At 41.0% G+C, this 25,915-nt stretch overlaps 1 long non-coding RNA gene across 4 annotated transcripts in view; it reads left to right on the forward strand.

The window, feature by feature from the left end:
• Positions 1-1,963: 1,963 nt before the first annotated feature.
• Positions 1,964-25,915, forward strand: part of LOC135993065 (uncharacterized) — a 49,085-nt gene continuing 25,133 nt past the window's right edge. For 2 of the 4 annotated variants that reach the window (XR_010606817.1, XR_010606813.1), the window contains exons 1-4: positions 1,964-2,010; positions 6,452-6,534; positions 13,216-13,286; positions 18,471-18,596. This is a non-coding gene — a long non-coding RNA (uncharacterized LOC135993065). Of the gene's footprint in view, positions 2,011-2,040; positions 2,524-6,451; positions 6,535-13,215; positions 13,287-18,470; positions 18,597-18,691; positions 19,386-25,915 lie in introns of those variants that run through there. The other 2 variants (XR_010606811.1, XR_010606812.1) reach the window with 2 other exon arrangements.

Here is a 25,915-nt window from a genome sequence, read left to right on the forward strand (position 1 = left end):
ATAGCACAATTAAGATTTTTAGAAGCGAGCCTTTCAGTCAAGAGATTTAGAGCTAAGACCAAAGGCTCAATTTTCATTCTGAAGGCTTCCAATTTAAAATCTTGCCTTGCATATTGCAGTGCAAGATGCATTCCCGTGTGAGTGATGCCCAGCTGAATTCCTAAAGGTGCTTCCTCAGGATTTGATTTGCCTGCCCACTTGGTACCACATAGTCATTTGATATTTTAAGAACTGATCTGTTTGGCATTCACTTTTACATATTTTTTATAGTTGGTTTTTTTTTTTAAAGCCAATGTGAAACCCAATATGGCTCAAGAACTAAGACAGTACAATTTCAGGTTCAGTTGCTCACCTGAAGCAAACAGAAAATATATATATATATATGCATGTATATATATATATTTTTTTTTCTGGAGAGCCAAAGGACTGGAGCTAAACCATAGAATCATAGAATCATTTCAGTTGGAAGAGACCCTCAGGATCATTGAGTCCAACCATTACCTAATTCTAGCACAAAACCATGTCCCTAAGAACCTCGTCTAAGCATCTTTTAAACACCTCCAGGGATGATGACTCCACCACTTCCCTGGGCAGGCTGTTCCAATGCCTGACAACCCTTTCCATTAATAATTTTTTTCTAATATCCAATCTGAACCTCCCCTGGTACAACTTGAGGCCATTTCCTCTTGTCCTACCACTTGCTACTTGGGAGAAGAGACCAACACCCTCTATGCTACAACCTCCTTTCAGGCAGTTGCAGACAGCAATAAATACTGAGAGCAGAACCCAAGTTACTATTGCCATCACCACAATCAAATCTGGTACAGTACAATCTGATCTGGCACAGCTTAACTAAACCCTGTGCTTCCTCCTGGCGTTTGGTGTTGTTTGTTTGTTTGAAGCCTTTATCAATATTCGATCCATACAGAAATGGCAGCAAAGATATGCAACTACATTGCTGAAGAAGTTTAAATCAAGCACTCAAAAATGGGAATGAATAACATCTCGCAATTGAATGCACTATTAAAATTGACGCCCAGCCTTCGTCCCATAGCAGAACTATAAGTCTTACAATACTGCACCAGCTAAGCTTTTTAAGCCTTTATGTCTAAATAGCAGTTATTACGTTGCTGAAACCGAAGGCCACGTCACTTGATTAGTTTTTCAGAGCAGCACCCTCACAGTGTTCACAGCTGCGCCAGCCCCAGGCGGCACCTCCCCCGGCTGGCAGGAGCGCGGTGCCGCGCAGCACCGGCGGGCAGCTCCCCGCTGACAGCGCGGCCGCAAGGGGCTCCCGCCGGCCGTTTAAAAGCGGCGGGCTCAGGGCCGGCCGGGCCGCAGCGCAGGCGCGGGGTGGCAGCCGCGGGGGCCGCCCCGGGGAACGGGCAGCTCTGTGGAAAGGCCAGCCCGGGACGGGCGGGCCGAGGCGGGATGACGGCGGCACCGCCCCGGGAGCGGGAGGAACCGCCGCCGCCACCACCACACACCTGCTAGCACCTGCTCCCCGAGGAGACGGCGGCGGGCGGGCAGAGGGGCAGAGGCCGCCCCGCTCACACAGCTCCAGCAGCTCAGAGACGAAGCGGCTTCGCGCCGCGCCAGCGACCCCGAGGGGAACGCGAGGGCCCCGCGCGGAGAAGAGCCGCAACCACCCACCTGCCCCGCGCCGCCCCTCCCGCCGCTGCCTTCAAACCCGCGCCTCCTTCCGGCCCGCCCCGCCCCGCCCCGCATCTCGCGAGAGCGCCGCTCGCCCTCCCCCGCGGCGGAGACGCGGCGGGCGGTCACCATGGTAGCGAGAGGGGGAGAGGCGCGCGCGGCGTTTTCTGCGTGCGCCGTGACGTCACGGCGGCGGGTGCTGGTGGGTTCCCCCCCCGCCCTCCATCCTTCATCCCCCGCACTCCCGGCAGCCTTTGCGGCGCTGCGGTTTTTAAGGGGGAGGGCGGGGCCGGGTGTACGTACCCCGGCGTGGCCGCGCAGGGGCTGTGGGCACAGCCGTAGTCACCCTTGTCCTTGGTGAGCTTCCTCGCCCGGGTGGGTCTCTGATTCGTCGCTAGAGCCCCTCTCCGGGCTGTAGGCCGCAGCGCCGTGGGGCAGGGTGGGGAGAGCGAGGGGCTCGGGCTGGGCGGTTGGGCCTCCCGCCCTAAAAGCGGCGGGTTTTGTGCTGAGCTGCCCGGCGCCCTGCACTGGGGGCTGTGTGACCGCGGAGGCCCCGCGGTGGCCCCTGCCCCCGGCGCTGTCACCTGCGCTGAACGGAGTAGCCGTGACACGGCCTCAGTTCCCAGGCTGTGGCTCCCTGACTGGCTTTCTGAGAGGAGCTGACGAATTACGTGAGCTTGCCTTTGCCTGGGCTTGCTAAATCCCATTAGAGGAGAAGGTAAAATCATAGAATTGTTCAGGGTAGAGGAGACCGTTAAGATCGAGTCCAACTGTCAACGCTGCCAAGTCCACCACTAAACCAAGCCCCTAAGCATCACATCTGTAGGTTTTTTTAATTGCCTTCAGGGATGGTGACTTGACCACTTCTGGGTAAGTGTACAGTGTATTGCAGGTAAAGGCAAACATCTGACAAAAACACCTCCATGCTATGCAAGATGAGTGTGTCATTAGAACTAAGAAGGGTGTGAAAGGAATAGGAGGAAAAAGACACAAACATGTAGAAGTATGTGAGAACTTTCGAATCCCACAGCTATGTAATATATAATTTGATAAATAATAATAAATATTTAATATAATAATACTTTTTTCCATTGTACTGCTACACAAAGAATTGCTGTAGTTGCCCCTGCTCTTAGAGGCTTACAAATGAGGGAGAAGTGGAGGCAATAGCAAATAAAAGGATAGCCCCCTTATTTAGAGAGCAAAGTGTGTCAATCTGTTTAGAGACCCTTTTTGCACTGGGTAACATACACTGGGAACTTGTCATTGCCAGCATTCACAGGCACTCCTGCGAGGCTCTCCAGGTGCAGTTGTCAAAGGGGTGTTACATGGAAGAGCCTTGCCTCATATAATTCTTTTCGTTGGTATTTTGTACATCAGTGAGTTGTCTGTGGGTTTACATCAGATCCCTATTTCCACTACATTGTCTTTTCCTCATGTAGCTGAACTTCACCTTTGTGTATTTGTTTTACATTTTTTCTTTACTGGGAGAGGCACTCCAGATTTATGATGGGCTATTATCCCAACTCCTTGGAGTGTTACTACTGTGGAACAGGTTGTGCCAGAGATGACACCATTTGCATGTTACAGTGGATTGAAGCAAAGGCCTAAAAATGCAGACAAGACTGAAATAGGGTAAGTGAAGGAATGGGCTTGCTTTCTTATTTCTGGGATCTTGGAGATCTGAGGACACAAAGGTAAGAAAGGCCTGAGGAGAAGCAGAAGACTAACTGCTGTAATGGGGATCTGGTGCAGTTCCACACAATTATATTTTGATAATATTCAAAATATTATTGTCTTCTGGCAAAACCCAGTATTACTCTTCTAAGTATATCAGAGGGCTTTATGACTTGCTGGTATAGGCACTGAAATATATTTTCACAAGTCTTAAAATGAGATCCTGCATTCAAGAAAACCTGTAGAGTATTGAAAGTTCTTGAGGGAATCTCCACTTTTTGAAGCAGAGTAGTACTCCGTTTCCTGCCCATTGGATAGTGAAGTTTAGAAAATATGTTTTTTAGAAAACTAAAGTGGACGAAATGGCATTATTTTGAACTAGAGTAAAACATTCAATGTAACACAGCAGAAGCAGATGTCATAGTATGGATAAATTTGTAAATATTACGGAAGTAGCTTTAAAGCAGGAGAAAAGAAAACGAGACCTCTGTGTTATGGATAGCAGCAAGATTTTTGGCAGAGAACTGAAGAGCTGAATTAAGAAGACTGATAGCAGAGCCACAGACATGGAACAAAGAGGACTTTTAAAACATTTTGAATGCCTTTGAAGCATTCCTTAATGATGGTGTAGCCATCTGTTGATTGACATGTTGAAGACAGGTGGCAAGAAAGGGATCAGAGAGTGAGTTGACAGAGTTGTAGAGTTGGATATCGTCTGCATAGAGATGATGCCCTTTGTTGAAACTGGCAATGAGATCTCCCAGAGGAAAGGGAGAAATAAGAAAAAAGAAATGAAAAAAAAACCTCCCAGAAATACACACAGTTGCAGTATTCTCTTATGTATGCAAGTGTATAATCAAAACAATTCTAACTCTGACTTTATTAGACTTTGTCATGATTAACATTGGTATGAGAGAGGAATCAATTCCACATGTCTTCTGTTAAACAGAAAGTGCTTTGGGCATCACCACCTGGTCGTGCTGATATTTGCAATTGACAGGGTTATTTTGAACGTGTCTCTGGATGGACCAGGTCTGCTCAGCGGTGTATCTATTGCTGGGGATGTGTGTTTGTAGAGATATAGGAGCCCACATCATTCGTACTAATTAATAATAGGAGCGCTTGGGCCTAACTACACGGTGCAGTGGAGTTAGTACACCCATGCTAGTATGTCCATGTAGCACAGTACCTCCCTCCGTGTAGTGCATGTAGGTGCTAACTCTGCTGCAGAATCTGCAGAGCCACACTAGCTTCCAGTTCTTGTTGGCTCTGTTGCATACCGCTGGTTTCTGACCTTGTTTTACTGGTCTTGACATACAAGGTGGTGTTAGAAGTATTGCCAATATACACTAGTGGCTAAATATCAAAGTCCTTCTGTGTCTTTATCTGTCACTGTTATAGTGACATAGGACAGCGGTGTTCATTGGGAATATTCCTGTTCTTGATCAGCATTTCTCAACGAGGGCTGGGCTTCTTCCCTAATAAACTCGGGTATGTACAACTTAGATGTCTGGGTTTGAAAGAGGTGTCTCCACTCCCTCTGTACTTGGTGGGAGTAAAGCAGCATTTCTAAGGTCTGATTAATGTTATCCTGAGGTAAACGTCTAACCTAAGTCACGTGTATCGTGACTTAAAAGTGCCTGTTCCTCTCCCTTAATTAATAAGAATCTCAATTAGTATCGGAGTTACACGCAACCACAGTTTAGAAGTCCAGAGATAGGTAGGATAAATATGTTGCAGTGTTATGTTTACCTGGTTGCACAGGGCTGTGTTAGGTGTTGTCTCACCCATCTCAAAAGTAGAGTCATCGTTGCACAGAGTGTGCGGTTGAGGTGGAACACATGCTTGAGATGAAAGTGCAGTTCACTGCAGCATCTTAATGAGTCCTTATCCTAGAGCTTTTCATATGCTTGTCATATAGGGAAGAGAACTACAATGCCGCTTTAGGATGTTGCTTTAAGGAAAATACTGCATTTTGATCAGGCTTCTTATAATGCTTTTGCTGACACATTTCACAATTTTCAAATTTAGGCATCTGAAGCTCAGTTCTAACCTATATATAAGCACTAAAATAACTGTGTCCTGATTTCCTAATGTGCTAACTTAGTTGAAAGTAAGTGTGCTGAATATCTCTGACAAGCTGGTCACTTTTATTTAAGTCACTGTGATTGAAAATTTTGGCCGGAAGGGCTCATTGAGGTTGCACTGCCAAGGTGATGTTCCTTGTCAACCTGCTTATGGTATGCAATCAGAGAGACTTCAGGAGAGTATAGATGTGACTTTCCACTTAGTGAAGTATGAAGTCTAGCATTCTGTCACTCAAACAAAAATTGCTAGTCCTGGTGCTATTTTGGAGGAAATGGAGAAGATTTTGGGTGCCTTATGCAGCCTCACTGAAACTGAAGGGACAGGGTAAGACAATGGTAATAACCAGGAGTCCCTTAAACTGTGCACCCGTATCAGCTAGCCATACCACTTTATCCTTTCTTGCAGCAGCTCACCAAAAATAGAGCTAGGATGGTGAGCTACAGGCCTCCAGAAGTAGCATCATCTGCAGACAAAAAATTGTCAGCAATGCTGGCTTGGTGCACATGTTTGGCAGCCAGGGATGCTCTCAGAAGAGCCTGATATTGAGAGCTGAGTCTTGAATTTTCTCTCTCTGCTACCACTTTGAGGTGGAATACTGCAGTAATATAGGATCTGGTTAATAGTTTGCTGATGCACATCTCCTGAAGAGCAAGTTGGAGGTATAATTACAAATTGCTTTGTAACTTGCCAGCTTGTGTAATGCGTACAGGCATTTAAACACTGTACTTGCAGACACGTTTTATTTCCTCCTTGTCACACCGTGTAGTTAGACTAAGGCCTTGTCACTGTGTATCTCTTTACACGAGCAGTTGATTTAATGTGGGAATATTTACATTTCTGCAAGAAAAAAAGAGTAAAATGTAGAGATTTTAAGAGCAGGTGCACTACAAGCCAAAGAAGAAAATTGGTTCAGCAGTTGTTTGCCATCATGTTTTTAGATTAATTCCTACTGCATATCCCTTCAGGGCTAGTAATCAACGTTTCTTGTACATTTTACTGAATTACTATCTATGTGTTGGTTTATTTTCCACAGGGGCCTTGGATTGGGCAATGTTCACAGCAGTCCAGATGTGAAGGCTGGTTCCTCATTAAGTCACCCTGATCTTCTAATCCCAGGTTCACATATTTCTAGTGCTGTATTTTATCCGATGGTTTTATCTAGCATTGTATCCAGGTCACATGGAGTTTACGGAAAACTGCTTGAAAAGCAGTCTCTGGGGTGGTGTTTAACAAGGTGTGCAGGAGGATGTTTATGGGGTGTGAGAATGGGAGTCCATTCATTCTCCACATTGAGTGTTACCGAGCCCAGTTCTCTTCTAACCTTGTCCTGGCACAACCATTACAGGGGAGAGCAGACTCTGAGCTATTGTTTGTGTATATATGCAGTGTCTGCCAACCACATGTCTGCTACCCTACCATAAACCATGCCCCGGTGCTTGGCACTTGCATCTCCACCACCTGGCTAGGACTCAGTCCGAAGAACTGAGATCTGAAGTTGTTTTGGGATAGAATACACATTTCCCTGTGTTTTATCAGTGCAGTCTTCATCAGGTTATCAAGGGGGCAGTGTAAAACAGATAGTGCCTGTACACTTTTTCTGCTTCGACTGTTCTAAAGACATGTAAATCATGTAATGAGCAAGTATATTTTTATCACTTGGCACCCAGAACTGTTTCTGAGAGAATGTGTATTTCTGGGGCATGGTCTTTGAATATCTCCACATTAAATGGAAACTGCACTAAACCACAGGATTATGCTAGCTCTTAGTGCTCTGATTAGCTCACTGAAATAAAAATAATTAACATAGTTAATCATTGGAATACAACACAATAAGAAGCATGCACCGAATAAATCCCATTTTTTTATTATTATCTGTTAAGTATCTGGCTGCTTGAGTAATATTTTACAGCTTTGCTTAAATTCACCTTGTGCTCTTCAAAGCCAGTAGCAACATTTCCAGTTTTCGTAGTACTATGGGATCAGACACCTAAGCTCAGGGGGTTTTAATTCACCACTGCATTACTCCGGTTCCAAGATCTGATCTGCGATTTGACTGCTATTTTCATTCAGCAAAACTAAAAGATTAACTATTTCTAAATTTATGAGCTAATTAGTACACTAATACAAACCACATTTATCATTTCCCTGAGTTTGCTTAATCCTTCTTCATTACAGAAGTCAGTTCAGATGTCCATAAAAGCTCATAGGAAAAAAAAAAAGTATTTGTTTTCATTTTCATTAGGGAAAAGTGAAAATTCCTAAAGATCCTGGATAGACAGAGCCACATTCTTTTGCTCTCATTAAAGTCCTTTTAGTTACAGTTGTTAGAGGAGGAAAACACTGCACAGCTCTAGGAATATGTCTGCAAGGTTGCCAACACCAATAACTTTATCACTAGTTTAATAAGATTTAGTGTTTTTCTTATAAAGCTCCAGCTCCAGAGTTCCATGATTATGAAATAATATTATCTTCCATTAAATGTGTATGTTAAGAGCCCTCGTGGTTTCAAAGAAAGTCTTGAAAATAGAAGATTAGTGGCTCAAGATTCTAATTAAGAAAGTACAAGAGCTCCAGATTAATTTCTTTAAAACTGAGATTTTAGAAGCAATCTCAGATTTTGAGAAGTGTTTATTAATCTAAATATTGTGTCAGTAGTGGCACTAATTCCTGCAGGACTGCCCTTCAAGTATTTCTGTATAGAATCTAGTGCTACATTCGTGATATTCTTTTCCTACTCCAGAAACTTAGTTTAAGACAGAAAAAACCTACACGTTTTTGTGATTTAAATGCATCAGTGCCCTGAGACTTAGGGTTAAGAGTTGGTTACATATTTCAGATATTGGAGCCAGACAGCAATTCAGTCTAATAATGTGCATGTCTACTATTTCCTGAAAATTTGCTGGTACATGACCCCTTATATGCATATATGTGACCCTACAACAGACTCTCTTATGTGGTGCCAAAAAATGGCATTAGCTTCAGCTGCTTCATTAAATTGCTACCCAAGCTGGTCTGGAGAGATCTTATTGTGGCCTTGTGGTTCTTAAAAGCGGCCTATGGGAAAGATGGGGACAGACTTTTTAGCAGGGCTTGTTGCAATAGGACAAGGGCTGATGGTTTTAAACTAAAAGCGGGGGGGAGATTCAGGTGAGACATGAGGAAGAAATTTTTTGCAATGAGGGTGGTGAAACACTGGCCCAGGTTTCCCAGAGAGGTGGTAGATGCCCCATCCCTGGAGACATTCCAGGTCAGGCTGGACGGGGCTCTGAGCAACCTGATCTAGTTGAAGATGTCCCTGCTCATTGCAGGGGGTTGAACTAGATGACCTTTGAAGGTCCTTTCTGACCCAAACTGTTTTGTGATTCTGTGATTCTACATTCATAGCATGGGGTGCCAGCTCACGTGCGAGCCTCTGCTCCCCTCCTGCTTCACTGGAGTTATCCACAGAGGAAGAACAAAAGCCCTTGAACTGCTAGACCAGAGTATTTTGCCCACTGTCACAAAGCTGTTTGTCTTTCTCTCTGAAGAAGGCATTTGAGGCGCGCTATCGAATGGCTACCTTGAGCCGAGTTACTCCTTTTAAGAGCCCTCACCTCCCCCAGCTGTCAGTGAGGCAGCGTACCCTGCAGACAAGTAGTCTGGCTTTTAAGCAGCACTTATCAAATAGACTGCAGCTGTGACGGATTCTACTGTTCCCAACTAAATAGTCTGTCCCCGAGACAAGGTTAGAGAAATAGTCCCTGTAATTAATGTTCATCTTTTAATATTATCAGCTGGAAAGAGAAGTAAATGTGACAGCAGTCAGCAACTGCCAAGATGTAGATCCAGTATTTGAACTCATAAAGATGAGTCATTAGAATACTGGACTATTATGGAAATGAGAAAAGTGCAGGCTAAAAGAAGATAAAGCTTGCATAATGTCATATGTGGTACTGGGGAAAATAATCGAGGCTAAAGAATATAATTTGAATGTATGGGGAACATTCACGGGGGTCAAATTTATCTGAGTGATGCAGACTTCGCTGGGCTTGGGCTGGGTTCTTGATCTGAACTGCCCTCCAGAAGAGCCTGGTGGTACCCCTTGGTTGTGAAAGTTCTCCTGTGGGGCTTAGTGTCCACAGGCTAATACTGCCTTTGGGAATATTCCCCATGGTAACGTGAAACCAGATTGTATTAGTATTTTAATGCCGGTGTTTCCTGACTTTTAAGTGCCTTACTGTTCTGACGCCCTACCTAGGCCTTCGACAAGGAAGTGTACAAGAACTTTTTCGGAAGGATCAAGATCCAAATACACTTTTCAACAAAATTGAAACATTTTTCTACTTTGTTTTGTACTATGCTGTACAAATTTCTTTCATGTGTGTGTCTCACAGTTTTTATATTCCCACAGAGGTGTTCACAAAAGAAATTCTAAATCAATGTCAGCAGAAGTAGCCACATAGAGCAAATGTCCTTAGTGCTCTGGACCTTGAAATGCAGCTAATAGGTTACTCAGAAGTACACACTTATTTTCCATCCTATTCAGGACAGAATGCAAGCTTCTACTTGAATTACTTCAAAATCATATGCTTAAATCCTTTTCTATGACATCCTAACTTCATTTTTGTATTTCTGATTACATAAAACACCCCACACTTTATTCCTTTGTGTATCTATTCACTATCTATTCACTTTAACCTATAAAAAAAAAAGTTTAGGTTGCTGCATCACAATTTTAATTAAATGCTAGTGGTGCCTACAGTTAAGGATTCCTTGTGGCTTAAATACTCAAAATAAATAGAAAATGACCTTAATTCAGTATTTAAAACCAAAATAGTTTCCATAATTCCATTCATCTCTAGAAGTAAAGAACGGAACTGTCGATGGAGTTTTTAAACCAAACCATATTTATACAGCATCATTATCCTCTTGTTTTCCCGGAGACATCTTGTCCAAGTGTCCAAACATGCTATGTCAGTAGGGTAGTGCCAAGCTGGAGTTGCTCAAATCAGTTGTTGTTTTGGGGTTGAACTTCAAAAGCAGCAAGACTGTTCCAAAATGAAAGGGGCAGTCCTTCAGAAATAATGAGATACCTGATACTGCTACTTAACAAAAATTTTGGGCATGGAAATGAAGCATTACAACAACTCAGTACACCACACAACTTGAAATAATTCAAAAGACTGTTTCTTTCTCTAAAAGCACATAAAAACATACTAAAAGGCTTCAGTAAACCAGCATTGAACACTACAAGTACATACTGGGAACAGATCTGTTTTTCCCCCAATTTTGTACTCGTTCGTTTGAGCACTCTTGGGAAGATGCCTGCATTTTCCCTCAACAGTGGCTGCTTTTCAGATGTTCTAACCTACATAAATTCTTAATGTTTTACTATACTTTTTGCAATGGAGATGTTATTGGTTAGGTAATAAGAAAAAAACAGTTCTACCATGTAATGTGCATTTTTTGCACCTTATGAGAATATTGAATAGACTTCATTATTTTTTTCAGTACAAGCCTAAATTCTACCATTTGATTACCTGAACCAAAAGCATTTCAATTTGCCATCCATCACCCTGACCAGTGTAAAATGCTGAATATTCAGATTAAATTGGAACTTTTTTCCTATGAATAAGGAATTTGATTCAATTCTATAATATACAGTGTCTCTGGGGAGAGGAAATTGAGCTGAAGGTCGCTGAAGGCAAGTAAGAAAATTGTATTATCCAAATACAAAATTCTTTTTCTTATCATCAAAACCTGAAATACAGCCATGGGGAATAAGGGGGTCAAGAGAGAATTCAATTAGAGATGAAAATGGAAAAGGTGCATTTTTCAACTTAGCTTTCATTTTTCCAAACAAGTGGCAGCAGTGAGCTGCGTGAGGACAATGAAATATTTGTCAAGCAGTTTAAACTCTTTTTAAAAAAAAAAAAACAGAAATGAGAAAACATTCTCAATCAGTTATAAAGAGATAGTAAAAGTCCATATGAACATAGAGTGTCCAATTCTTCATAGTCTTAACCATTGCAGTTTTAGCTTGTTAATCGGTGCAGGAGAGATAATGAATATCTAATTGCAAAAATTTATATGCATAGAATTGTCTTGTTAAGGAAGGACAATTCTCAAATATTTATAATCATTTTCCCTTCTAAGGCAGCTTACGATGACAATTTCTGCACTTTTACCTCCTTAACTTATGGTGTTAAATGATAAATGTTCAAAATAATTGTAGAAGCATGGTGGCATTATGCCATAAAAATGTGTGCTTTTCTCTTTATTTATTTGAATGTTTCTCTTTATTTATTTTAGTGTAGATTCTGAGAACTTATAGAATGAACCAGACCCTGTCCGATGTGGCCACTTCTGAAACGTTACCCATTACAGAGACCGATTTAGCAAAGAGCTGCTGTTGCCAAGTTCTCGGCTGCATGACTGGTGTCACTGCCACCACTACACCTGTGCCTGCAGGGTAGATTTCCTCTTGTTGAAGGCATTTGTTAGAGGAAAGAAGGTTTCCTGTGAGATCCTAGAATGCTAGTTTAGCAACTTCCTGAACTTGCTGTGTAATTTATAGAGGGATTTACAATATTAGCCTGAGATAGCTCAGGGGTTCTTCTTTTGTGTCTGTACTTGTCAGGTTTGTTTGTAGTCATTCCCTAAGCTTTTGTTCTTTCCAAGATGAAATCACTATGGTATTTAGAGACACCTTTCTATATTGGGTAAGTGATAATTTTTAATAGCTTATCATCACATAACCATTTATAATCTGCCTAGTTAGAATAGACTTTACCATATATAACCAGCCTTTCAAATACATTTTATTTCTAAGGTGCACTCCAGTCATATTGCAAGTACTGGTTCTCAGTTTGGGTTGGATCCAATATCAGCTAGAACTTAGTGAAACTTTTCTTATATTCTATGGAAAGTAATTTGAAAATATTATTACTCTTGAAGGCAAACACAGTAGTCCCTGAGATATAACCTGGAAAGCAAATCTTCAGACTCAGTGTAATAACCTGAACGTTGCCTTTTTGGTGTATTTGTACTACTGTATGATTATTAAAAGCATGTTATATTGACTATGAAGCTATTTTACCTTTCAACAAAATAGTTCCTTTTTAAAAAACTGAAATTAGCGTTCACAACCTTCATTCTCTGTTGGTGCAAGGACTGTATGTGCACATGTGAAATTAAGACTTCTGTTGCTTTGAGAGCACATGCACTCAGTGTTGTTAGGAAGCAGAACCAGTGACACGCTACTCAACACATCTCTGAATGTGTGACAGAGTTCATAGAAATGAATCATCTTCCCTCAAATTCAGAGGTCATTTAGAACACATGGCCTGAACCTTCCCCAAAGTGGCCTTTTCTGTTTCCATGGTACAGAAATCTCAATTCTTGGATTTTTTTGTAAAACAAAATTGTGGTTCGATTTTGTTGGCTTGTTTCATTTTAAGTAAAATGAGTTGCATTATAGACACTGAAATGAGCTGGAATGAAATTATTTCATTGGGAATTCATTTTATGTACTTTTTTTTTGAAAGCTCTTACTGTGTGCCTGTCTGTATTTCCAAGTGCCAGAACACCTCTGTAAACCTAATGCCTAATAGATTCACTGGCTTTCAGTGGAAACGAAAGTGTTCTGTTCAGATTGGATTGCAAGATTGGGGTCTTTGTAAAATAAAATTCCTACATGATGGATCAGGAGTGTCTGCGTGTTACTTATATAGAGATTTGAATGGGTTTTTTTTAAGTGACAAAGAGTTTTATATTTCAGATCTGATGAAATAAGACTTTCTTTAATTTTCTTTTCAGACTATCATAGGAACAAGAATTTCATCCACAGTTGCTAAATTTTTCAAAGTGAAGGAAAAAGGACGTCATAGGTAAGATTATTCAGTCTGGTTCTATTTGAATCTACTGAACTTCCTTCTATTTGACAAAATGTAAAATTAATGTTTTTGGAATCGAGGGACTTCAATAACCTAAGAAAATTAAAAAATAAAGGGAGTTTTACTGAACTGAAATGAAATAGGTTGTTAGAAGAAAATCAGCCTCTGGTGAAGGGAAAGGAAGAAAAATGATAAAGAGAAATCACATTGACAGAAACCTCAAACATTATGGAAACAAGTAGGTCAAAAGAGTTGTTCAAAACAATATACCTTTGGAGTATATATTATCAAAAGCACCATTAATTCTTTAGGCAGAAAGACACCTGAGATCAAACAAATGCAAATTTATAGCTAACCATTAAGCAAGTACTTGGGTGGTGGGAACAAAAGAAAATATATACCGTGCAGAAAATTAAACCAAGTGTTTATTAGAATGTAAAGAAATTATATAAAAATAATGTCAAAATAAACGTAAAATAAAATTAGTGCACTTGATGTTTCAAAGCAAACTTAAGCCTCAGTGTTTGGTAATAAAGTTCTGTGCAGTTGACCTTCTGCAGAAATTTTATTATTAACTCCTAAGATCTGGGAAAGAGAATTAACACCAATGTCAACCACCTGGACTGCAGAGAGGAACTTCATATTCTTAATTAACTTTGATGGACTGTGGATTGCTGGAGAATGCAGCCAAATAGAGGTTATGCAGTAAAGCGAGTTGGGCAGAGACAAGCATCAAGTAGAACTACACATGTTGTGAATGTGTCAAGATACAGCAGAAAATCTTCACTTCCCTTCAGAGGTGTCACTTTCAGAACAGACAGGCCAGAAGACGTAGGCAGCAAAGAAGGAAGATGGTTATAGAAAAGGCTTAAGGATGATTGGCACTGTGTGTCTCTTGTAGGGTGCTGGAAATCCTCAGCCTGGATGAACTCAATGGGAGTTGGGGCCTGGGTAGCAGCTTGCACTTGCAAGGCTGAACAAGTGATGTAGAAAGTCAGAGATAAACAGTTAAAGGCCACGTATGCATTGGGTAGCTTAGTGCAGGCAAATCGCTTAGGTCAGGGGTGGCAAACTCATTTTCACCGGGGGCCACATCGGCCTGGCGGTTGCCTTCAAAGGGCCAAATGCGATTTTAGGGCTGTTTAAATGTAGGAGTAGTTACATTTATACAGCCCTAAACTGGCATTTGGCCCCTTGAATGTAATTTTAGGACTGTAAAAATGTAGGAGTAGTTCCATTTGTACAGTCCTAAAATTGCATTTGGCCCTTTGAAGGCAACCACGAGGCTGATGTCCCAGCCCCACCTCCTCCCGGTGAAAATGAGTTTCACACCCCTGGCTTGAATAGTAAAACACTGCTTGAAAGCACAGCCTCATGGCTGCTCTGTAGTGAAGTGAAGGAAATATGTTATCTAGGTAAGAGACTGACCTACTTAATTAAATACTTTTGGGAAGACTTTTTAAATATCACAAATGCTTTTCCACACAGTGTTAGGATTATGCCATCAAGCATTCAATGGTCCAGATTTGCCAGTGGGTAAGGCAGTAAGCTCAGCACTATTGTATTTCACCATGGGGAAAATATTACACAGATGGAGCAGGAGATAAGGTACTTTGCTAGAGCAACATGGCCACGTGGAGCTGTATGTCCCCAAGGTCCTGGGCTGGCATCATTAGAGCCGAAGTGCAGCAAAGCTTGCATGCTGGTGAAGGGACAGTGCACTTTTTACTACCCTGCATAGTGGATGGCAGCCCAGGGGACGATCCAGGCTCCTTGGAGCTGTTGCAACTCCCACGTTATCCCTCTGTGGCTGTACTGCCCCTGGAGAAGTGAGAGAATGGAGGGAAAAAAGTTTAAAAAAAAAAAAATTAAAGTCACTGTCCCTCATATGACCCTTGCTGGACTCATGGAAAATAAGCATCAAATGTTTAACAGTATGGGACTGCCCTTTCCAAAGCTGTTCTTCAGTTTGCTGCTGTTTTACCAAGATATTTATAAATAAGTCCACAAAGAGTGGAAGATATATTTTTGGAGATGAACACCTGGAGGGAGCTCTCTTGAGTCAGTGGCAATTTTTTTTACAGCCGTGTCAATACACATAATACAAAATTTTACCTCTGACGTTTTCAACTTTAGCAACTTGCAAACACTGTTGTTTTTGTGGGCCATGGTATGCTGACCGAAGGATCCATTCCAGCTCCCGTCGATATTGCTGGTGGGTTCATCTCTGACTTTAAGGGAGCATGGCTTTAGCCAGCAGGGTGCAGCTGTGTACACGTCAGATATAGGGGAATTTCCTACCCACATGGCAACAACATGATTTCTGAACAGCCACACGTGCAAATGGTGTTGAGTATAAGAGACCACCTGGTGGAAAAAGGGCCTGCCCAGGGAACCGCGATGTGAAATGTACTCTGATACTCAGATAACAGATGTATTCCTTCTTATATTTTGTATCAGAATTTAAGTGAGATGTTGAACACTTTGAGCTATTAATAGTGTCAGCGAAACTTAATGCTGCAGCCAGCGGGATACTACTTTAGTGGGACAAAATAGAGATGCAAGTGTAGTAGAAGACAGTTTTATCCGGTAAAATGTAAGTGGAATAAAAGCAGCCAGAAGCTGCCAGAACTGGGTAGCCATACTCCGTGGAGTTTTCTTCCATTTAATAGAAATTTGCAGAGTGGCAACTCCCTCCAACTGTTTAGTTCTCCATTTTTATAGCTCTACAATATGAGGGAAATATCCTAACATGAATATAACTGTGTTCCTTTTCTTTATAAGAATAAACACCTTTTCTTTCAGCTGCAGAGCCGTTATTGCAAGAGTGAATGAAAAAAAGAGTGATCAATTTTAAACTGATAAACCGTGAAAATTTTCAGTGGGTAGAGTAAGTTATGCTGAGGTTATTAGGTGAGAGCAGATGAGGAAAAAGCCAGCACTTGTGTTTATTGAGCTTTTCTAATAAAAAGTAAACTCACAAGGCCTTGTTTATTAGCTTTTTTTATTAACAACGAGTTGCATACCATGGTATGCACACATGCATATCAACAGTTAAATCTAAACTTGTTCTGTCCTATGCATAAATATGTATGCACGTACTAATTGCTTTACATACAGGAACAGCTTAAAAACCCAGAGAGAGTCTGGCTCTAGCAGAGCTTTTCCTGTTTACTTTGTTGTCTGTTGGATCATAGGCTTATTGAAATACAGCTATCATTTGGTAAAGTTCTCAACCAAGACTTGTCTAAGAGGTTGCTTTGCGTAAGCGCAGAGTGCAATGATTAGCTTGCAATCATGAAGAAAGAAATACACACAAGAAGATAAACCCAATCTTATAATTGAGTTACATGAGTATATTACAGAATAAGTTTTTTTTAGAAAATAGATCAGATTGTTAGTTATAGAATTTCTACAGTTAATTATTTCTTTTGGTACCTGGTTCTTACAAAGAGAAAAGAAACATCCCTTTTCTTCTCTGCTTCTCAAGCAACTAAGAACCAAAACAGAATCCCCTCTAGGCCATAACTTTTATTTGCCATAATCTGATTGCCAATGACACAGTTCAGCTGAGAACAATACATATGTGTGTTGATGGACTTGGCAGCCTTGCCTGATGGGAAGGGAGATCCCAACTGGAGAAAGTGAAAGATTAAGTACCAGGTGAAAACTCTTGACTTTTAACTTCAAGTGGTATTTTGCAGGGTAGGACTTTCAACGCATCCTCTCAGGATGGAGAAAAGTATAGTCAGTGTGAGAGAAATGAGAATGTCTAAACTGAGTAGACCAAACCTGTACTGGTGGGTCCATAGTCAAGTACAAAGGCTTACTGTGGACAAGTTACTGCTGGATGTGAGAAAGAGAAGCCTATTAAGCTTTGGGAAACTCATATTCTCTAATGACCATGTTGCTGTCTACTGAAGAAAGAACATGAAAATTGTATTGCTAGAGATGTGTGCAGGGATTCCTCAGTGGTACCTCTGCGCAGTTCATCAGCCAAAGCCTCCATTCCTGCTGTCCCCAAAGGCTAAAACACAGTGAGTTGAAAGGGCTTTTATGTGAACAGGGCACAAAACACCCATCAGCTGGTATGCTACTGATACCATTTTAAGTGTTTTGCTTAAAAATACATAACTGTGAATATTGAACTTCTTAGAAAACTCCTCTGAGGATTAATAAGAAAGCTTCAAATTCATTTGTTCTAAATAACTTAAGATGTAAAGGATCTGTGCATTTTACTGTGGTACCCATTCCTCTTCATGCTGTAGAACCAAGAAGGGATACTTCTAGCCGTATTAAAGGAGTGAAGCACTAGTCCTTGTCTGGAGTTTCTGAAGGCCTCCCAGGTTAATTTTGCTTTGGAAGAGAATAAGAAAACTCTCTTCCATTTCCCATGAGTCTTCACTTCTTAGCACAGGTGGAAACTTGTATTAACCTCACTGACAACCTTGACCTCAGTTGCAAGACAACTTTTCAAAGCATTTAAGTAACGAAAAATATAAAGCATCTCTCATTACTGCCACAGCTAAAGGATCATTTTTGTTTCCCTACGTTGTAGGAGCTGGTGTAACTGGCACATGCCTAATCCTGTCTTTTAGGAAATTAGAACAACATGAACCTGCAAAAGGGACAAGATTTTTGCACTTCTCCTTCTGCACCTGCATGTGACAGAGGCTGTGCACACACTGTATCTCCCCTCTTCCCACTGCAGTGACCCTAGATCATATTTCTAGTGATATGTTCCATCATCAGCACTAAGAAATTCTTAAACTTTTGCTGGGAACGTTAGACTTGCTGTTTCTGAAGTGAAGCTTATAAATTGCATTATGAACTTTCAGGAGAAGACATGCAAGTATATTTGTACCTGTGAATTAAGCAAGATATGTACATATGCATGTTATCCATTGAAGGAAGAATCATCTCTCTCCTTCTATCAAAGCCAATGTGTCAGATAGATATCTGTCTCTCACAAATGATAAGGACATGATATAAACACTCTCCTATTATATAAAAAGACATGTGCCTCTCTGTCTCCTTGTAATGTTTCATCACCTTTTTCATTTACTTAAAATGTGTAGTAATTTTCAAATCACAAGAAAATTTTTGTATTATTTGGGATGGGCTAGGCAGAGTTAAAATTAACAATTCTAATCTATTGCTTTACCTGTTTTCTAACAGAAGCTTCAGCCTTCCAGCTTTTTGTGAGGCAGTAATGCGTGTACTCTTGGGACCAATGGACCATGCCTCTCTTTTTGCTGCTGTTTTCAAGGTACTTGAAGAAGCAGTACATTTATGGCAAATCAGGTAAATAATATGTTGGAGGAACATAAAGCTGTCTTATACTAGCATTCGTAAAAGACCTTTCTCCCAGTAACAAATGGCATCTATGTCTCTTATAGCAGAATATTCCTCATTCTGAATATCTAAATAAAATCCATGATTGTGCAGAGGAAAGATTTTTGAATGCTACAAGCAGGAGTCTGGGCTATATTTTTCTCCTGAAGTGCAATGCTGGCTCAGTGGTGTACTGAAAGCATTTTTTTCCTTTCATTTTGCACTGTTTCATAATGTAACTATAAAAGGGAGTGTAACAATATTCTTACATCATAACTGCTTCATGTAATGTAATGCGTATGAACTGCAGTCTATAAAAACACCATGAAACAAGAAGTCTAGATCTCAGCAAAAATAAAAATGGTGTTTATGTGGAAGGATTGTTGTTATTCTGTGTCCTTTATTGTTGCTGGTGGCAGCCCAGAAGTTGGCTGCATTCATTCTCCCTGGTGTGCAGCAGTGACAAGTCTGCCTGATCCTGTACCCTTCCAGAAAGCACAGATTTAGGCAGCCAGAGCTGAAAAAGCAAACTGGTGTTTTATTTAACACATCTTTTAAATGGCATTTCTGTTGTCTATGTATTAGTCACTATGAAACAACAATCTTGATGTTTTTAATTAGTTTCACATAAACAACTTTGATAAACAGAATTAAATGCAGTTTATGGAACAGGTCAATAAGCAGCATATATTAATATAACAGGCAGTTACTGTTAGGAGTAGCAGGTGTTCTTGCTCTGATTCCTGATATAAGCTGGTTTCATTTACATGGACATTTGTGGTAGTAATGGAAGTGTGTCCGTACTTCTAAAAGTAAAAAACTGCTACTTGTGAAATAGTATTATGGGAAACTCAAGTAACATATCTTCTTTGAATTTTGCCTTCTCAGTCCATCCGTTTTATCATGTAAGAAGGTAATACAGTCGTGTGCACCCCTTTAACTGCATTCTGCTGTAAGACAGAATAAAATACTGTGAATGAGACTGTAAATAGTTTCTGAGGATTTTTGTTGGCTTCTTCCAGGGCTAGGAGAAGGAACTGATACTTGCTGAGAAACTAGCAATCTTCCATTTTCTGTGTGGCAAAACTCTCATTGTCACAGGGTTTTAGTTGTTGAATTTTTGAGCAAGGATGTGATCACATATGTATCTGTCTTGGAAACCACAGACTGTGTTTTGTCATTCCTAGAGCCTGTACAAGTTAGTGTCATATTTAGCAAGGGTGATTTTATATTTGTAGGAACAGAATTCTTTTTTCTGACCACTTCGTCTGAGTAAAACAAAGATGTGCATTGTAGCCTCTCAGCGCTGTGCAGCCTTAGGACAAAGTCCTGAAATGTGGGCAAGGGGGTAAAAGGGAAAAGACCCAGTCAAAAATATATGATAAATAATAAACCACATGTACATGTCTCCAGAAGCTATTGCAAGGCTAATGCCCCTGCCCATGTAATGCTGTTACCATTATTGGTTCTTATGACAGAATGACACAGGAATAGCACGCTCAAAATTAAGATGGCCAAAAAACAACCCGCTTAAAAGCAGCGTTGAGCTGACAGAGGGAGGAGAAAAACTAAAATGCTGAAGTATATATCCTTAAATGCAGCAGAAATTTACTCTTCTTTCTTTTTCATGCGTACATGGTACCTAGCAAATACTGTATCAAGCCTCCTTTTTTCACTCATTTCAGCCTCAAATTAGGGTTCTCACTGGTAGACTGGGTACACTGGTAGATGGGGTACATGTAATGGGGGTTTGAAATGCAAACATGGCACAACAGAGCCTTGGATTCCTACGATGCCCGCCTGGGGTTGAAAGATTTGGGAAGTTTGGCTGGTGCTTCTGTCCTGTCATGTGCTCCTGAGAGCTCAGGACTTCTCACATACTGAAGCAGTCCCTGAGGTGTCCTCTCCCTGGAATAGTTCCCATCAAAAGTCCAGTTTTATGTGTCCAAAGGAGGTTGAGGAGTTTCTCATTTAATTATTTTTCACGTGGTCCCCACGTGGTCATCTAATCCCAAGGAGCAGGTGTAAAACAGGGCTTAGAGGAGGCTACCCCAACTGGAATATCTGACAAGCTGGGAAACGCAGAGTGACCTCAGGCTTAGGGCAATCCACTGCAACAGCAATGTGGGAAAGGGGACAGCATACTGAATAAACTAAAGTAACTTCTGGTTGAAACTTTAGCACTGTGCAGATGAAGAAGCAGCAAGTATTTTGTCAGGTGTGCTGAAGAACTGGAAAGGAATTTGCTATAGAGATACTGCAACTACTACTGCATACAGAGCTGGAGCTGTAAAAGAACACCATTCCAGTCTGGTAGGCACTGGCTCAGCAAAAATCATTCTCAGTTCCAAAATGCAGAATTCCCAGATCTGGGAATGTGTGAAAAGCAGCTGATTTCTCTATCCTTGACATCACTTACTGTCCTTGTTTGCCTTTGCTTATTATCCTCTGCAATGTCAGACCATAGTCCTGCTTGTCGAGCTTCTTCATTTTCTATGCTATTTACCTGCTTATTCTCACGCGAGCAGTGGTCTGTTTGGTTTGGGTCTCTAACGACTGTGGCTAATGGTGCTTGTGCATCATTCAGTCAGTCTTCCTCATTTGCTGAAAACACACTTCTCTCACGCTTCTGTTTCTGCTCATAGAAATGTACATACATTTCATAGATAGTTGAGTACAATCAACCCTGGCTCATATATGGGGCTTCATTTTTATGGCTCCCTTTTTTATATATATCTTCAACAGGGATTATTTGATGCTTTCATTTTTACATATTTTTTTCTCAATCTTATAACCCCATCCTCCTCTTTCAAACACTCATTTAAACTTCAAAAAATTGAATAACATGCAAGAGATGACCAGAAAACATGCATTTCAATAGTGCAGCTGTACATACCTGCTAGTCTTGATATTCAACTCCAGTTAATAGATTTTCTGTTGGAAACTACAGCCAGGGGATACTTCAGTGAAAGGAATTCTCTTGCAACAGCTGCAAACCAAGAGAAAAAGAAAAAAGTTCCAATAATAGTTAATTGGAGTGACCTTGAGAAGTATTCTCATATGTTAGTTAAATGTTTATCTTCCTTTTTCCACATAGACTATCATGAAGCAGAGGAATAAAAACTCTATAAAACATTCCACAGAGGACACCATGTACAAGCAGTTTAGTTATGTTTTCCTACAGCCGTTCTTTCTGCTGCACTTCTGTGAGTGTAGTTTGGTCTCAAGCAGAGAAAAACTGATTTCACCAGCTCCTGTGGGCCAAATTCCAGCCTCAAGTGAACTTGTGCATCTTCACTGGAGCTCACGTGGTGTGAATCTGGGATGGCAGAAGAAGCAGCCTCCTCTTCCTCTTTCTGAGCAAAGGCTGAATGAGTGTGGTACCAGATGAGAGGCAGTGGTGAGTCTAATGGAATTAGTTTACCGGGAAACCTCCACACAAATGAATTTTATTTGTCTCCCAGCTATAAAGGAAATTAATTTGGTTTGGACTTCCTGACAGATTCGAATGTGTCGAAAACATTAGGGTCACTAAGGTGGTTGGTTTTGAGTTTTTAGCGGAACACTGGTTTAAATCAGCAGATTTCAAACAGATTTTGTATTGGAGTTTGGGACAGAGTTGAACCCAATTTTCATTAAGAGAGTTGTGGTGTGTGAACAGATTTATATGGCTGGTCAGTAGTTGGAAGCAAAGCCCTTAATGTCTGAACATCTCTGGATGTTATCTGGGAAACTGAAAAAGCAATTAAGGAGAGGCATTTAAGGAAAGAAAATAAAATCAAATACAAAATAAAGGTTTTGGGAATTCAGTGACATGAGGGAAGAAGACTGGAGAGATGTTTGAGGAGGAAACTGCAGTAGAATGGGATAATACCGATTGGAGAACACAAGAATTAAACTGAATGAAGTTTAAATCAAAATCAGAGGAACCCAAACCCTTCATCTTTAAAGCAATTTTTTTACCTGGGTCATAGGGTACCAGTGCTAGGCCTTTTTCCTGTATTACCAACAAATGCATTCATTTAACTTTGGCTGAGATAAGGACATGCCAATTAAGTGAAAGTCTTGAGCTGGGTGAACAGTGTGAGGCTTGGTCTTATAGTTCTTTTTTATTGTTCGGAAAAGAATCTTACATTCTCTTGCAAAGGCCAGCTGCCAGAGCGATGGTGCTTCTTAGGGAAAACATTAGGACATTTAAATAGGTTATGTGCGAAAATGATAACATAATTTATAAGGACAAGAAGTAAAGCTGGACATATTGTTGGTGTTTGCACATCAAATGCAAACTGGACATTAGTATCACATAAAATTTCTAGCATATGTCAACTGCAAGATGAAAGAGAAACACAAGACTGGTGGTTGCGTTGAGTACACCTGTATTCGTAAGTGGTGTTTGAGTAATGGCTAGTGGCAGGAAATTAACGTATCTTTATTTTGCTTATTTGTGTTTGGACTTGTATGTGACTGCAGCTGGTTTCGTAGCCAAATACTACGGTATTTTACCTGTGCACTTTAGGTATCAATAAGGTGCAAAAGCTAGAGCTGTAAAGGCAACTTAAAATACATTTTTCTTTGAGGATAGTAATAATCCAGATTTGTAATGTATATAATTTATAAAAGTACACCTTCAAAATGCTTTAACTACACTGTTCATGAAAATTTGTGTTTATAGACAAACATACAATAAGTACCTAAGTCTTGAATACCGTACTCATGTTTCTCACTTTGAAAGCATTTCATTTAAGGAGTTTCTCTTAAAACATAATACAACGGATGAACTCATTGTAGCAACTTCACTTAGTCTCCATAACATATATAAATACTTTTACACTTAGTTGCGTGGTGGTTTTGTTTTGTTTTGGTTTTAATATTGGGATGTTATGATACATTACATTCAGCTATCTGGGTCAAATCATATTAGTTATTTATCTTTAATAAGTTTAAAAAGAGTTTGAGCGTTTAGTGTGTACATTTTTCACCAGATAACAAGCAGCATGGGATGCAGATACCTGGTGGGTCTGTTGGTCGTCATGGCACTGGGTGCAAAGGAGCAGAGCTATCCCAGCACTGTGCTGGGGGAATTAAAAATGAAAATGAGAAAGATTAGGTAACGTGATGTTGATTCATCTTATGAGTTCTACTTCCTCTGAGAAAAGCAAATGCAATATTTTTAATGAGGAAAAAATACCTCTTGGTATTTAGAGATGTCAGCATTTTCGGTGGCAGCTTATTTCCAGCCTGACCGCGTTTCTGTTTATAAACCATCATTAGAGGTTTATGATGGAAGGAGATAATGCTCCAGGTGATACGTACATACTGCCTATAGTGATACTCCTTAGAAACCAGCCAAATTTAACCGGGATATGTAAATAAGATTACTTCAGTACACTAGGGTGTATTACTCTCTGTCTGCCTGACCCCCTTCTGTGGCTTCCCTCACTTCACCACAACCGTCCAAAGCATCTCCAGGAGCTTCTCCTGCCGTGCAGTTGGTGCTGCATGGCAGACACAGTACGTGGGGGGCTCTGGCCCCCCTGACCCACCTACCACTTGGCCATGGGTGCAGCTCAGACCAGGCACCCCGCTCTGCACACTGTTGTTTTCCCACCCGTTATTTATATTTAACGTGCTGTTTAAGGAACCTCAGCCGATATTCACTATTTTTTGGTGATCTCTCAAGAGGTACTCACAGGGTATTTTTCAGGGAAGGAGAGTGGTGGGCTTACATCCCTGGTGGTCTGAGGTGGGGAAATGTGGAGATCTGGCTATTTGCAGATCACACACCCTCTAGAAGCTGTTGTCACTATAGAAGCCTTAAAAAAAAAAAAAATTGGGACCAGTTGCCAAAGAATAAGTACAACCTAAGCATAGGTGCCATGCTGGAAGCCTCCCAGCTGGCAATCAGGTGCCAATCCAGAAGGACCTCCATCTTCCATAAGTTCTCCTGGACTCATTTTTTGGATACTTGCTGTCTGAAACAGCAGTTCTCACATACTTGTAGGAGCTGGATTGCTGTCTTGACGTCAGATCACAAAGTAAATAGAGAAGAAATGAGCTATTCCAGGAGTGACCACACTTTGACATATTCATATGGCTGAGAGCCACCTGCACCTTTCCCGCTCTGTGCCTACCACCTCTTCCCCAGAAGGTGCTCCTGCTGGTGGTGCTTCTCTCCCAACACGCCTGACTGCTGCCTGTCTACACACCTACCTCTTAGAACTCCCCAAACCACAGCTCTCCCTGTACCATCGCTGCAGATACCTTGGGCCTCCTTTTCCATCCCAGCATTCCCAGGCATTGGGAACTTTCTGTTCCCTCTTCCTTTCCCCCCTCTTCCTTTGGGAACCGCATACAGAGGTTTAGGTGCCGGCACTGGGTGCTGGCGTTGGGTGCCTGCAGCCCTGTACTGGGAGAAAGCTGGCCATACTGAGCAGAATATGGAAAACTCCCACTGCATCCTGAGAGAAGATGCGTACTCCACAGCTTTCCAGGGGTTAAGTGATAATCCTGATATTCCACACCATGGAGGCAGAAGGTTCAGAAGCACACTGTACCATAGAGACTCGGGCAGAAGATGGTGGAGTAGGTGGGTTTAAGGCCTCATGCACTGATGGAAATCTTACATTCTTACATCCTGATCACCAGACTCCAGATATTTAATAGCCTGTGGACAGCTGCAGAAAGGAAACAGAGTAAGCAGAGAACAATCAATACAGGATGCTGCCAGGCTGGGCTGCAGAAAAATGACAATCTATATTCATTAAAGATATTTAATAATTTTCTAAAAATAATAAATGTAAAAAATATCTCAAGTCAGGAAATATGAACCTTATTATTGATTAAGCATTTGAAAAGGGATTTTTCTCAATAAAGGCAAACATATTTTCTATTCACTCTTTTTCTCTTGTGTTTTCATTAAGCAATTTAGTATGTCTGAATCTTACTTTATGTTGTATTTCCTCTTTATTACTTTATATTACATCTCTGTGTTCATAGATTGAATGGTATAATGCCTAGCTAGGAAGAAAATATGCTTTCTGTTCCAACAGGTATAATAATTTCAGACCAACTTAACTCTTTTTATTGGGGGAAAAGTTATTAAAAAGCCCATAAGGTGTTTGTTTTCTTTTTGATCAAAGACTTTGGTACTCGGGTTTTTCTTTTTCGCATTCAGTAGGAAATACAAAGGTGTCCTGTCTGTTTTGTAAAGGCCCTGTGTTGCACTGTTAAAATCGATGGGAAATTCGCCTCTAACTTTGACGGGAATGCGACCAGACCCTATGTGTACA

This window comes from Caloenas nicobarica, chromosome 1, assembly GCF_036013445.1.
Source record: "Caloenas nicobarica isolate bCalNic1 chromosome 1, bCalNic1.hap1, whole genome shotgun sequence".
Lineage (NCBI taxonomy): Eukaryota > Metazoa > Chordata > Aves > Columbiformes > Columbidae > Caloenas > Caloenas nicobarica.